The sequence below is a fragment of the Palaemon carinicauda genome, chromosome 16 (genome assembly GCF_036898095.1).
Source record: "Palaemon carinicauda isolate YSFRI2023 chromosome 16, ASM3689809v2, whole genome shotgun sequence".
NCBI lineage: Eukaryota > Metazoa > Arthropoda > Malacostraca > Decapoda > Palaemonidae > Palaemon > Palaemon carinicauda.
Genome location: NC_090740.1, coordinates 25042439 through 25057191, shown reverse-complemented (window position 1 = coordinate 25057191; position 14753 = coordinate 25042439). Strand labels below are relative to the sequence as shown.

The 14753-nt window shown below is 36.6% G+C and overlaps 1 protein-coding gene across 19 annotated transcripts in view; it reads right to left on the bottom strand.

The window, feature by feature from the left end:
* Nucleotides 1–14753, bottom strand: part of LOC137655695 (ELAV-like protein 1) — a 310530-nt gene that overhangs the window by 128900 nt on the left and 166877 nt on the right. Inside the window, exon 1 of one of the 19 annotated variants that reach the window (XM_068389675.1) lies at nt 11317–11599. The exons of the other annotated variants lie outside the window; for them this stretch is intronic. The gene's annotated coding sequence lies outside the window, so the exon portion shown is untranslated. Of the gene's footprint in view, nt 1–11316; nt 11600–14753 lie in introns of those variants that run through there. 19 annotated transcript variants of the gene reach the window in all.

The following is a 14753-nucleotide window of genomic DNA, read 5'->3' as shown; positions in this document are numbered from 1 at the left end:
CTAATAATAATAATAATAATAATAATAATAATAAGAGTAATAATAATAATAATAGTAATAATAATACTAATACTAATAATAATAATAATAATAATAATAATAATAACAACGCTTGTTTTTTTTCTGTTGGCATTTCCCGGTCCATACTTATTATTATTAAAAGCTAAGCTACAACTCTAGTTGGATAAGCAGGATGCTATTAGCTCAAGGCTCTATCAGGAAAAATAGCTCTGGGAGGAAATGAAACAAGGAAATAAATAAACTACGAGAAGTAATGAACAAATAAAAACAAAATATTTCAAGAATATTATATCTGATCTTTCTTATATAACTATAAAATATGAAAAAAAGGAGGAAGAGAAACAAGTATTGTAAAAACGATTTTACCCTTATACAAAAATAAAAGTAATATTGAAATAAATTGATCGGAAAGCATCAGCATCACCTCACCCTTCTCCCTTGGCAGTGAGGGGGAGGGAGAGGGAGGAGTAACCCCTCTCAGCTAAAAGGCTGCGATTCCCTCCGGCGAGAAAAGAGGTTATTGAGGAAAGGGAAACTGCAACTAATTAAAGATGTCTGTCAGACGTCATCAACATATGAAAGAAAAACTGAGGACGACTACACTCAGTTGATAAATTTCTGCGCTTAATAAAATATATGGGAGTGCGCCGAGGTGTGGTTATTAACTATCGGAGTATGAAGACAGGTACACGGATTCTTTCTGCAATAAGATGGAGCGGGGGAGAACATTGCTAAAACATAGGAAACACCTCCCTCGTATAAAAGAGCATACCCTCTCTCTCTCTCTCTCTCTCTCTCTCTCTCTCTCTCTCTCTCTCTCTCTCTCTCTCTCTCTCTCTCTCTCTCTCTCCCTAAACCTAACATTATATGTATGTGTATATATATATATATATATATATATATATATATATATATATATATATATATATATATATATTATATATATATATACATACATACACACTCAAATATAGACATTTTCTTTTCTGTCATGCTGAGCGTGGTTACCAAACTTATGACTATTCATTCCCTGCGTTTCTCGGGTAAGGGGAGAGTATTCATACCCTGGTGTAAGGGAATACCACGAAAGATACACACTAAAACAACAATATCCTACAAATTCCCAAAACTGCCGTGTTGTACTGTAGTTGGGAAAGTGGGATTGATTGAAAGAGTTGAATCTGTGTCTGTGGTGGCATGTCTAAATATTCAGCAGTCATTTTTGACGGGTCGCGCACACTAGTCAACAATATTTCCCGGATGAATCAGACCATTTAGATGAAAGATCACTCGCGAAATCACTACTAGTACAAGAACAACGAGAAGACGTCTACTAATAAATAATATAGATCTTATATAACCGAATTCACACCAACCCCTCCCCTCCCCACTGCCTCTTCAAAATCATAATTATTCAAATGCAAAGACCCTTCTTGTTGGTAAATCATGTGTCCTACCGCTACCACTCTCGCAAGCCAACAGACAAATCACGTACGCGACAGAAATAAATTCCTACCTCACTCACATCAAGATTCACCCCCTAAGTCTTACCTCCCCAGGTAATGTTGTAAGCACAATTATTTTATGGCTTCTCTAGCATTAGCATTGCCCTTCACTAGAGTACAGAGTTTGATTATATGTAAAAATCAATTTTTACTGTATACGATATTGTGTATTGGTTTCCGTCATATTCACAAAACAATGGTTATTGGAAGAAATTCGTGGCTGTCAATTAGGGGTCGTGAGATTGGGGAAATACACTGGTTGCAAGGTACTGTATACTCGTAAGATCAGAGCCCCACCTTTTACGGCGTCTAGTCTTTGTTTATATTATAGCAGACTGGCATCTCATTCAAGAGACCCAGGTTTGTGTGTGATGTTTGGAAGAATTAGTAATACAAATCCCGATACACCCTAAGACTCAGATGGTTGTAAACACCTAATTTCCTAAAGTAATTATGCAGAATTACTAAATTATTTTTCTTATCGTATGCTAAGCTTCCGTTGCACAAGTTACAAGAAAACCAAATTAATTAAACCAGAATAAGAATGCCTAAACTTCAAAATACTCGACTAAAATAATCACCCAAAGCAAAATTGATCGGGCAAAAATGTGAGGTCCTTTTCATGTGGCTTAATCAGCCGTGACGCCTAATAAACGGAAAGTGACATTATAAATGGACCTTTCTTTGTCTCGCAAAAGCTGCTAGCCGATTCTGACACCATTCCTTCCACCCTTAGCTAAAAAACTGACGCGCAAGGTTACGCGGTGTTACGCGTACTCACGGTCTAGACTATACACGTACTGTAGTCAACAAACACACACACACGGAACGGTGCTGGCGAAGTACTGATAATTAACAAAAATTCATCAAAATATCGTTAATAATGATCCCTTTGTTGCCATCACAACTTGAGTCTAGCGCACACAGGCTACTACGACTAAATAAAGCAAAACCCTTCGACGAGTGATAAGAAAATAGGCATCAATAAAAGGGGGGGGGGGACGCGACGGAGTTTAATGGCCGAGAGAATTTACTCTGAGAAGGCACATGCTCGTGAGTAGTGGAGGAGGAGGAGCGGCAGCAGCCCGGGGACCAACAAGGTTTGGAAGGGAATATCGGCTACAGCGGCGTCGGTGGCATGGCGGTCACGTGCTTCGTTGCCATAGTAACGGCAAGTAGCTCCCTCGCGTTGCTTGGCGACGCCTAGCCTCGGCACTGCACTGAGGAAGGAAGACAAGAACTTACGAAATTCATCCTCTCTCTCTCTCTCTCTCTCTCTCTCTCTCTCTCTCCTCTCTCTCTCTCTCTCTCTCTCTCTCTCTCTCTCTCTCGCGGACAAAAACTAACCGCGCTGTACACTTTGACTTTACAACCTGTACTATGTTCCTTTTGACCAATAGTCAAAAGAAGTTTATCTTTTTTCGGGACTTCATCACTTAAAACGATTTGCATATGTAATTAAATGTTGCACAGTAAATTTTAATTTAAAAACAGACACTAACAACAATGATCTTAAGTAGACATTTTGTTCACTTTAAACTCTTACGGAAAAAAAAATCTAAGACCATCTAGTATTTTACACTTTCAAAACACTGTAATAAGTGCAACAACATTATTCCAAAGCCATAAATTTCGTGCACGCCAGGGAACTCGCCCCGTCTTCCAAAAATAGCCTACCCTCTTGTGGAAGCGTTGGGACGGACACTAATGTTTTACAGCTTGAGACCCTCGCATGATTTGCAAACTTGCCGCCGCCTGCTCTGTCTTAAGCTTAAAACTGTCTAGAACATTCATCCAAAGTAACAACATACTTGTGGAAGTATTCAACTTTAATGCAATCTGTGCCATGAAGTACTAGTGAAAATATCCTCACTATGACCTGCTTCGATGTAAATACAAATAATGTGTACACACGGCAATTGAAGCCTTCTTCCAGTGATGTAAACTCGGCTATTCTTTTCTACACTTGACACAAAAATACCATATATTCAATTCTGCTGTATTACCCTATGGAAACTAACTTTCAAAGAAAAAAAAAAGCATCGTTTTTAAATATATGGGATAATTAAAAAAAGAGGATACTAAAATCCTAGCACCGGAAATACAAATGGTTTACAGAAAAACAAAAGAATGATAGATGCAATCTCCGTCTATAATCAACCACCTCCACGAATGGATAATCATCCTCATCATTAACCACGCTACAACCCTAGTTGGAAATGCAGGATGCTATAAGCCGAAGGGCTCGAACAGGGGAAAATATCCCAGTGAGGAAAAGGAAATAAATACACTACAAGCGCAGTAATGAACAATTAAACTAAAATGCTTTAAGAGCAGTAACGACATTAAAATATATCTGGCCTGCACTGAGTATACGACAACATTTTTAGTGTAATCAAGAAACACCACAATACTCAATGACAGTTTCATGGTGAAAATAAGTCAGTTACTCAAAATCCAATTTTCAATACAGCGGTACAGCGGTCGCCCAAGGCTTTTACTGAGATTAGATTTATCCCACTAATTAAAACTCTTCGTAAAAAGGCTCAAAGGATATTTCTCAATGGACAAGTTAAAATAAACTCGATTATTGTCAGTATTGACAACGGCAATTTAAGCGACCATTTAATAGCATGAGAGGTTCATGGTTCTCCAAAGTCGACACTGATAGAAATATTAGTTTATTACAATTTTAACGACTTAATGTTCAAAGAAAACATTAAAACCCACCGAATAACTTTAAAATTTCCTCAAGTTTTAGTAACACTTCCAAGATTAAGAGAAAAAAGAATTTTTAAAATAAATTACAGATTTGTCACTAGCAAAACTTCGACTAATTATAAGTCTTGGTAATTCATTATTGCTATGTTGGAAAAAATATTTAGGGAAAGTAATATATATATATATATATATATATATATATATATATATATATATATATATATGTATATATAAGTATATATATATATATATAGAGAGAGAGAGAGAGAGAGAGAGAGAGAGAGAGAGAGAAAGAGAGAGAGAGAGAGAGAGAGAGAGAAAGAGAGAGAGAGAGAGAGAGAGAGAGAGAGAGAGAAAAAAAAATATATATTTGCCCTAACTAGATATAATGCACTCTGTCTAATGGAATAGCAGCAGTTTTAGTACATAAAAACTTGAGGGGTGATAATTCTAAAACATGAAATTAGAAGAAAAAAAATATATGGAAAATACAGCCATGGGCTAAAGTGGGAGAGTAATTTTCTTGACCTGATCACCATTACTAAAATTAAAAAAGCTTAAAACCACCTCTGGTCACTTACTAAATTTTAAGAAAAAAAAAACTTAAAACCATAGTCACTCAACTCACTATAACTAAATTTGAAAAGAAAAAGAAACTTAAAACCATCTCCAGTCACTCACTATAACCAAATTTGAAAAAAAAAAAAAAACTTCAACCATCTCCAGTCACTCACTATAACTAAATTTGAAAAAATAAACACTCCAAAACCAACTCGAGTCACTATTACTAAATTTGAAAAAAAAAAAAAAACTTTAAACCAACTCCCGTCACTCACTATAAGTAAAAATAATAAAAAAAAAATTAAACCAACTCGGGTCACTATCAATAAAGCTTAAACAAGGTTTAAAAACCAACTCGGTCACTATTACTAAAATAGAAAAAGCAGAAAACCAACTACGCCATATAAGGCTCTATCCAAACCTAGTGAATACGCCCTAGCTGCTAAAGTGAAATATCACATGTTATTCTGTATCTCTATTCCAAGGCGTCACCGAACTAATAGATCTAATTCAGTTTCATGGGAAGCAATTATAATGAAACTCGTTCCAGGTAGCCAAGTCCCCACAAACACACAAGTGAAGCCCATACGAACAACAACGAACGACCCCCCCACCTTTCACAACAAACACTAACAAATCTGACGTTGTAGAGAAAATAGTAAAATATATTTTCTTGAATGAAACATTGCCAAATGCAGTGTTTAGCTGTGACATTTCGGCGCATGAAAGACATCGCTGACCAAATTCTTGACGTACCGATACCCACTTAAATTCGCACAGCTTTCAGTTGCCAGTATCAATGAAAGTTCACTGATAAAATGACAGAGCGGCGTGTAAACCTGACACCCAGAAACGCATTTTTGATCAGATATAACTTTTTTATTCCTAATTAAAATCTGGAAGATCTATTCTAATGTTATTACTGTTTTTTACATATTTTAATGTTCATTATTTCTAAAGTATATTCATTTCATAGTTTCATTTTCCTCATTGGTCTATTTTCCCTGCTGGAGCCCTTGGGTTTACAAGGCTCCTGCTTTTCTAATTTATGGTTGCAGCTAGGCTAAAAATAATAATATTGGATTGGAATTCAGAAAAAGTTCGTGGCCATTCAGTGCCCCAAGTAGAGTCGGGGTAAAACCCCAATTAAATAAGGTTGGCCAGCCAGATGGAAGAGAGGAAATGGGAACAGAGGTGAAATAGGAGGACATAAGCAAGTGCAGCTATCATAGGGGAAGGACCTTACATACAATAGTGGCTTAACCCCTTTTGCTTCTTGTTACCGATCATACAAATTTTTTGGGGTTTAATTATCATACATAAAAGGCCCTTTATTGCAGTTATCATTTTCCCTATATTTCAACTTAATCTGGCTCACCTCTCTCTTCTTTCGCGAATTCAACGCTAAGTGTACAACCGAGAAGCCTGGAACCTAATAACGGAATTAAAATTGAACCATTTTCTGATTATGTTGTAGAGTATTACCCATGAACTATACTTGGCAAGCATAGCAAAAAAGAAAAAAAATAATAATAATTTATAAGCATTTATTAGAGGATTATTCCAATCCTATGCATTTTTTTTTTTGTTTCCTTTCATATCTTCTTGAAAGTTTTTTTTTTTTTTGTATTTTATTTTCTTTCTCCAACTAAACATAAATTCCACTGGCTGATAACTCTTTGATTACTACATCAGTAACATGAGTAAATAATCAAATATATTTTCAGAGTAATAGTAAGTTATAATTTGTAAGGGAAACGTGAAACAACTATTTACAGTCATGAAATACCGTAGTCTGGTATGTCATTGACAAAATCTTTTTTCTGCTTTATAATATTATCACCTGATTCGAGGTTCCATAACACAACTAATAATATTTTTAATAATAATAATTCTGGTATTTTTAATATTCATTTTAATTTTAATAATTCTAATTTTAATAATAATACTTTTAGTGATTTTAATATTAACAACTTTAGTAATTCTAATATTAATAATAATTCTAATTTCAATATTAATAATTTTAGTAATTTTAATATTAATAATAATCTTAGTAATTTTAATAATAATAATTTTAGTAATTTAACATTAATAACTTAAGGTATTTGTTCTATTTTGCTTTATCTTGAAAGGCTCATTAGATAGGGTTATGGAAATTTTAGTACAGAAAATTGCATATGCATCAAAATTTGTCTTTTTCAACATAAAAAGAGAAAAACCGTAAATTAGAGGCAACTTCAATAAAATAAAAATTATCCGAAATAAAACACAAAATTCAACAATCCCGACACAGTATTTAGGCTACTGAATATTACACAACGTTGAAAAAAAAAAATCCGAATACCAAAGTCCTTAAACATTTATACTTCTAGCCATATCCTGATAAAGTAGATGCATAATCTTGGAGAATGATGTTCTCAAAAAATCTTTCATTAGGAAAAAAAAAAAAAAAAAAAACTAGACTAGTCAAATACGGCAGAGGGAGGAATTGTCTACATTAGGAAAAGATATTTCAATTAGAAGGAATATTTAAGAGCTGAAAATTATTTGCTGAATTACAGTATGTTCAAAATAAAAATTAAGTCGAGACTGAACCTGGCCCCAAAAATAAAACATCCGTAATCTGAAAAGATTTATTTTTTTTTTCAAGAACTACATTTGGAGAAGATATTTCAATTAGAAGGAATGTTTCAAGAGCTGAAAATTACTTCTGAATTATGTTCAAAAATAAAATTTAAGTCGAGACAAAATCTAACTCAAAAATAAATTATCAGTAGCCTGAAAAACTTATTCTTTTTAAGAACGAACTTTCCTAAAATTACAGACCTTTAAAAAAAAAATAATAATAATCTCTGTAATTACACCTACAGCAAATCATTGCATGAATAGCACCCGGAAGCCGCATTAGTTGTTTAACGATAGAAAATATAGCTTCAAATTAGCGAAAGGATGCTAAGGAGGTGGTTTATGCCACTTCTCGTTAGTCTCGGATAAAAAAACGAGCGAAAAGACAATGTCCGACATCTGACACATAAAAACGTGGAGAAACTACCAACACAAAACTTACTACCAAGGGAGTCCGACATTCTTTAGCTCGCAGTGTTTTGCCCGTTACGACGTTAGAGAGATAAGCATTCTGTAAACGAGAGAGAGAGAGAGAGAGAGAGAGAGAGAGAGAGAGAGAGTAGCGTGATGCATTTATTTCTAACTTTAAAGAAGCTAATAACTAGGACCAAACGATTAAAATGTATTTCTTTCCTATAATCTTTATTTAAAATAAAATGTTATTCAAAACAAATTTTTAAAATAAACATGAAAACACTTAAATAGATAATGAGTCTGCATAATTACTAACGTCCGAATAAAGCAGGAAGCGAAATCACAAAATAACCACTACCACAATTCATTAAGCTTCGCACATCTGAAAATAGTGCATTACAAGGGGGATGAAATTTTATTGAAAATAATGAAAATACTCGAATTACTCACGTTCTCCACATTTCTTGTACATAGATTAAAAATGAATAGAACATTCATTGTTCTCTAGCATGTAAATAAATTGTAGATCGAAGTAAAAACGAATATAAAATTAAGTATCACTTTTCAAAAAGTTTAGATACCAGGAAATGAAAAATCTAAGGCCACAGTTTATTTGTTCAAAAATTTATTAATCGTAAACGTAATGCCATCCGGACTCTCAATCATGACGTGATAGTACTCAGCTTAGCAACAAATCCATCCATTTCGCCCGACAACAAAATCTCCATTACTACTAATAACACCTCTTGCTACTTATAACATCAAAGCACACCTAACAGGAAGGGTAAAGCGACCGTTCTATAAACATCACAGGAGAATTAATGAACGAAAAAAGGGATATATCAACCGCAGCAGAGGTATATGACACTCGATGAAATCAGCTGATTTTCCAAACAAAGATCACGCTAGTAACTACAAACGACGATCAAGGTTTTAATATATCTATTCTCATATCAATGATCTAATAACAACCGCCCCCCCCCCCCCAAAAAAAAAAAATAATAGTATGAAAATTCGCCAAAGGATATGAAAATAAAATGACAAATAGTGTGATACTTATACGGACATCTTTATACATAAAAACAAGGATTCAACTATACCCCGATTCACGTACATGAAGTATCAAAGCCTAACACGAGACAAATCATAATATCAGACGTGATATATATTTAGTATAATCTTCAATCAATTTCTCAACGTGTTTAAACATTCTAGCGGTTCCAGCCCGACCACAAAGAGCAATATCACATTATATTTATCGGGAGAGAGAGAGAGAGAGAGAGAGAGAGAGAGAGAGAGAGAAATTTGATCGATATACAAAGGACAGACCACGCTTCTATCGCTCAAGACTGACTCTCCCCTCTCTCTCTCTCTCTCTCTCTCTCTCTCTTACAACTACAACCCTACGCCTCCCTCCCCTTCCACTCCACACCATAATGCCACTACATCTGCGGACTGCGGGAGGGAAGGTTAGGAGGGTGGGGATGCAGGGAGTAAGCAAACTATGGATGACAAGAGGACGGCTGGGGGAGATAAGCAATTTATGCATTGATGTGGAAGCGAAGTTATATTTGACATCAGGTATTTTCTTGACACTTACGCTTCTCCCAGGCGCTACTTATGCGGGGCAAAATTGCTCATCTTGAGACAATGTTACACGGACGTAACTCGGGTAACTTTATTTCATTTCTAAGTATTACTCCCTAGATTATCTGAATATCTTTCTTTCAAAAATACACACAACTATAATTGAACACTGTACAGCACACGGGAAGAGATATTCAGCGAGGTTATGTTTTTGTTAAACAATTATTTTTATCAATTTATAAACTTAAACAGGCATCAATTTTCTATTTTTAACATTTTATAACCTTAAAGACATCAATTTTCTATTTTTAAACATTTTATAACCTTAAAGACATCAATTTTCTATTCTAGGGGAAAATTTCGGTTGTAAACTCTTTACTTCTTCATGTTGCAAGCAAGACGATACTCCAGTAGACCTTATCAGGACCAGTATCTTTCCCACACAGAGAGAGAGAGAGAGAGAGAGAGAGAGAGAGAGAGCACTGCACTAATAGATGATAATACATGAAGTCTTATTGAATTCGCTTAACTAAAGACAAAAATCCTGATATAACAACGATTCAAATAAAGAGAGCCAACGAAGAAAAGTAATTTATTCGCAATACTCCTTATTATAATGAAAACTTAGGGGAATAAAGAAAATAAAAATCTAATAGGATAATTCAAATTTTAACACATTATAACCTTGGCCCCTCCCTCCTAAAACACAAAGGCAGATAGAACCAAAAGACATTAAAAATCTTTGAACTTCAGACAACAGAAATAAATTCAAGATCATATCACACATTGACAAAACATCGTTTTAAGTTTACCCAAGCGGTCTTGAGTTCACCTTTCTTAGAAAACAAAGAAAAAAATCTCAAATTATTCAGTATCAAGGTTTTTTTTTCTTTTTATTAGCAAAAACTTCTTAATAGTTATTCTAAATAACGATATACCATAGCTGAGAGCAAATAGTCAACCTACAGAAGTATTTGTAAATTTACTACACTGGCGTCGAATTACCAAACTTAAATATTTCAAATATCTGACTACATGTCCTACCTTCGGCACATAGCACATTACCTTTATATCTCCGTTTATCGCAAATCTTCAAATACTACCGAAAAAACATTTCTTTCCGAAAAAAAATAAATTTTAACAAATTTAATTTCATGTATCTGCCACAAAATAACGGATTGGTGTTCACTCTAATGAAATTGAAAACCACAATTACAATGCATAGCTAAAAAGAAAACTAAATCACGTCAGCTTTTAATAAAGCTCTGGGCGAAATAACAAATGTGCGAGTGTTTTCACCGCAACGTGATGCAACATTTTAGAGAGCGAAGGCAACTCGGAACTGTCATTCATAGATGCCGACACTGCAAAGGCATGTGTTCATTCAATCCCTCTCTTTATTACCACCAGAGGAATCAAACACTGCCGCTTCTGCCTTATTTTCTTATGGGTTCACTCTTCGTATTGTTATGTAACCAGCTTTACCCTCAATAAAAACGGACAGTAGATTTATGTCCAACCGGCAAGCACATCCAAGAACACTGATTCCAATTCACACTGAGGACTCAAACTTTTTTCGTCAGCAGACGCGTGTAAACTAAAATGACAGTAACAAAGGAATCCAAACTCAAAATAGCTGCAAAATCATAGACTGTAGTAAACACAACACTCCATACTTTAGTAGACGAATTGATGTCTAACCAAACACGTAAACGCAACCTTCGTCTATTTTCAAGCACAGGAACGAAGTCTTTGTTCATGATCCATATGATCGTTTCCAAAACTTATCATCTTTGGATTGTAATGTCACTTGTAAAACAAATAAAACCTTAAGATTAATAAAAAACAAAGAAAACAATAAAAACACAAGGCTTCAACGTACACTTTTCTTTCTAATGATTCCACTTGCGTCGAAGAGAACAGTAGCAGTATCTGGCAGATGTTCGCAAAGAAGTTGAGTTAAAAAAAAAACCGAGGTATGGACGGCGAGTGTGGGTGAAGACGACTTAAAAACTTGCAAAAGGACAATTTCAACGAGGACCTGGATGACGAGGTAGAAGTGCACCGCCCGTTCAACAATGAAAGAAGAAAAGCGAGACCCCTGAGGATTTTGAGTTCCAGTGCACACGAAGACGACGCCGAGCTAGCTTTCCGTACCCCGATCCAGTCCCGCGCCGACATACGAATGAGGGGCCCTCGCCTTTCCAGCTCTCCACAAACCTAGCACCCTCCTCCACCACCACCACCATCGCCATCACCACCACCACCACCATCACTGCCTCCGCCTCCTCCCCCCCAAAAACACTCATTCTCCCTCACAAGCCCCCCCTCCTCCTCGTCTATAAAACTCCCCTCCAAATCAACCCTCCTTACCCTCCCACACCCCCCTTGTATCGACCATTTCTCTCTCCGCCCAAAACTCGTAATGACACCCCCTCAACCAAAACTAGAACTCCCTTTGCCCCCCTTAAAACTCTACAAACTTTAATATAAAACGCATAACATGGAAATTCGTTCCAAAATTATTTATATATATGTATAAAAAAAACAACATTGAAACTTCCACAGTATACACACCCAGATTTAAATCCTTAGCCAAAAAAAAAATCAATAGAATATCAAACGATAATTTCGATCCAAACCTAGCCACTAACCCCGCGGTCACCCCCCCCCTCCCTCTCCATAACAACGATGACAAAATCAATATTAAATTGATCAGAGGAACGGACTTTTGCAACAGCTCCTTCCTGAATGGAACAGAAACGCATGATATAATTTAGTTTTACCTTTAAAAAAATGAATCTCAGTTTGCAACTTTGAATAAAAACTTTATCCAAATGCTATTTTTATTTTCTACGTTAAAAATACGAACAATTCCTGAGAGCATTTTCAACTATACAATACACTATTTTTTTCATTCAATCTCCTACATATACCAGAGAGAGAGAGAGAGAGAGAGAGAGAGAGAGAGAGAGAGATTCTATTTACGTGTGATGTATTTAGATCAAAATTTAAAAATAGCATCGTAATGCTCTTCTGGACGGATTTACAAAACACGTCATACAACGTGAATAACAACATCAAGTTTTTAGACTCTATAGTCAGTGTAATTGTTCTACATCTTATCTGAAATTTCAAAATATAAATCGATGCCTAAAAGTGGACCAAGAAGACTCTGTAGCAGATAGGGACAACCATTAAACTCACCAATAGGACACAATTTCTGAACTCGGCAAAGAGGGACACAACCATTGAACTCAGCATAGAGGGCAACAAACATTGAACTCGGCAAAGAGGGCAATAAACACTGACCTTAGCAAATGGGACCACAACGCTGAACTCGGCAGAGGACCACAAATTGAACTCGGCAGAGGCCCACAAAATTGAACTCGGCAAAGAGGGCCACAATATTGAACTCAGCAAAGAGGGCCACAAAATTGAACTCAGCAAATAGGGCCCTCGAACACTGAACTCAGCAAAGAGGGACACAAACAGTGAACTCAGCAAAGATATTCACAAAAATTAAACTCGGCCAAGAGAGACACAAACGTTGAACTCGGCAAAGAGGGACACCGACACTGAACTTAGCAGAGGGACACAACACTGAACTCAGCAAAGAGGGACACAATCACTGAACTCGGCAAAGAGGGACACAATAATTGAACTCAGCAGAGAGGGACACAATAATTGAACTCAGCATAGAGGGACACAATCATTGAACTCAGCATAGAGGGACACAACCATTGAACTCAACAGACACAATTAGTGAACTAAGCAAAGAGAGACACAATCCGTGAACTCAGCAAAAGAGGGACACAATCAGTGAACTCAGCAAAAGAGGGACACAACCATTGAACTCAGCTGAGGGACACAATTAGTGCACTAAGCAAAGAGGGACACAATCCGTCAACTAAGCAGAGAGGGACACAATCAGAGAACTCAGCTGAGGGACACAATTAGTGCACTAAGCAAAGAGGGACACAATCCGTCAACTAAGCAGAGAGGGACACAATCAGAGAACTCAGCTGAGGGACACAATTAGTGCACTAAGCAAAGAGGGGACACAATCCGTCAACTAAGCAGAGAGGGACACAATCAGAGAACTCAGCAAGAGGGACAGAATCAGTGAACTCAGCAGAGGGACAGAATCAGTGAACTCAGCAGAGGGACACAATTAGTGCACTAAGCAAATAGGGACACAATCAGTGAACTCAGCAAATAGGGGACACAATCAGTTAACCTCAGCAAATAGAGACACAATCAGTGAACTCAGCAGAGGGACACAATCAGTGAACTCAGCAAAAAGAGTGACACAATCAGTTAACTCGGCAAAGATGGACACAACCATTGAACTCAGCAGAGGGACACAATCAGTGAACTCAGCAGAGAGAGACACAACCATTGAACTTAGCAAAGAGGGACACGATCAGTGAACTCAGCAGAGCGAGAGAGAGAGACAATTAGTGAACTAAGCAAAGAGGGGCACAATCTCAGCAGAGAGGGACACAATCATTGAACTCAGCAAGAAGGGACACAATCAGTGAACTCAAACACACCTCTCCCTCCAGATGCAGTTCTTTTGAAACGTGATTTGCTAAACATACATCCAGTACAATGGCCCCTTTATTAGACATGGGAAAATCGCCAGTCAAGCAAACGCCCATAGCGTGCCCCCAGTCAACCCCCTTAGATACCCAACACAACAAGAATGGGAGATTGGGACATTGACAGTTGCACTACATGGAAACAGATGCACGCTGAAAACTATTTTCCCATTTCTATTTGTGCGAGTGAAGAGACCTTAATATAAAAATTACAGTAACCAGAATTTCTACAATACTATTTTTGGGCTCAAATGACTAATTACCATTAGTAAAATCTACCTATGTTAGTTTTCTGAAAAAGATGCATTCCACTATACAATATTTCAATATAAGGACACGAGTACTTCGAGATAAAAGACAGAGATGAACTATTATTGCACACACACAAATCAAAAGGGCTTCACTAGTACCACAAATCATATTTCGGACATGGAACTAAATAGTAATTTTCACAAAAATGATCCAAGGACACGCAAGACAAACTCGAGAGAGAGAGAGAGAGAGAGAGAGAGAAAGAGAGAGAGAGAGAGAGAGGAGAGAGAGAGAGAGAGAGAGGAGGAGGAAAGCGAGTACGCCAGCCCCAAGCGTCACCAATTATCGATTATTTCAGAGCCAAGCCGCAACCAAGAGGAAACGGTCGAGCGCGTGCCCCAGGATCATCATCATCATCATGATAGTCATTTATCATTGCTGTTTTCTCTGCGTTTGCCTCAAT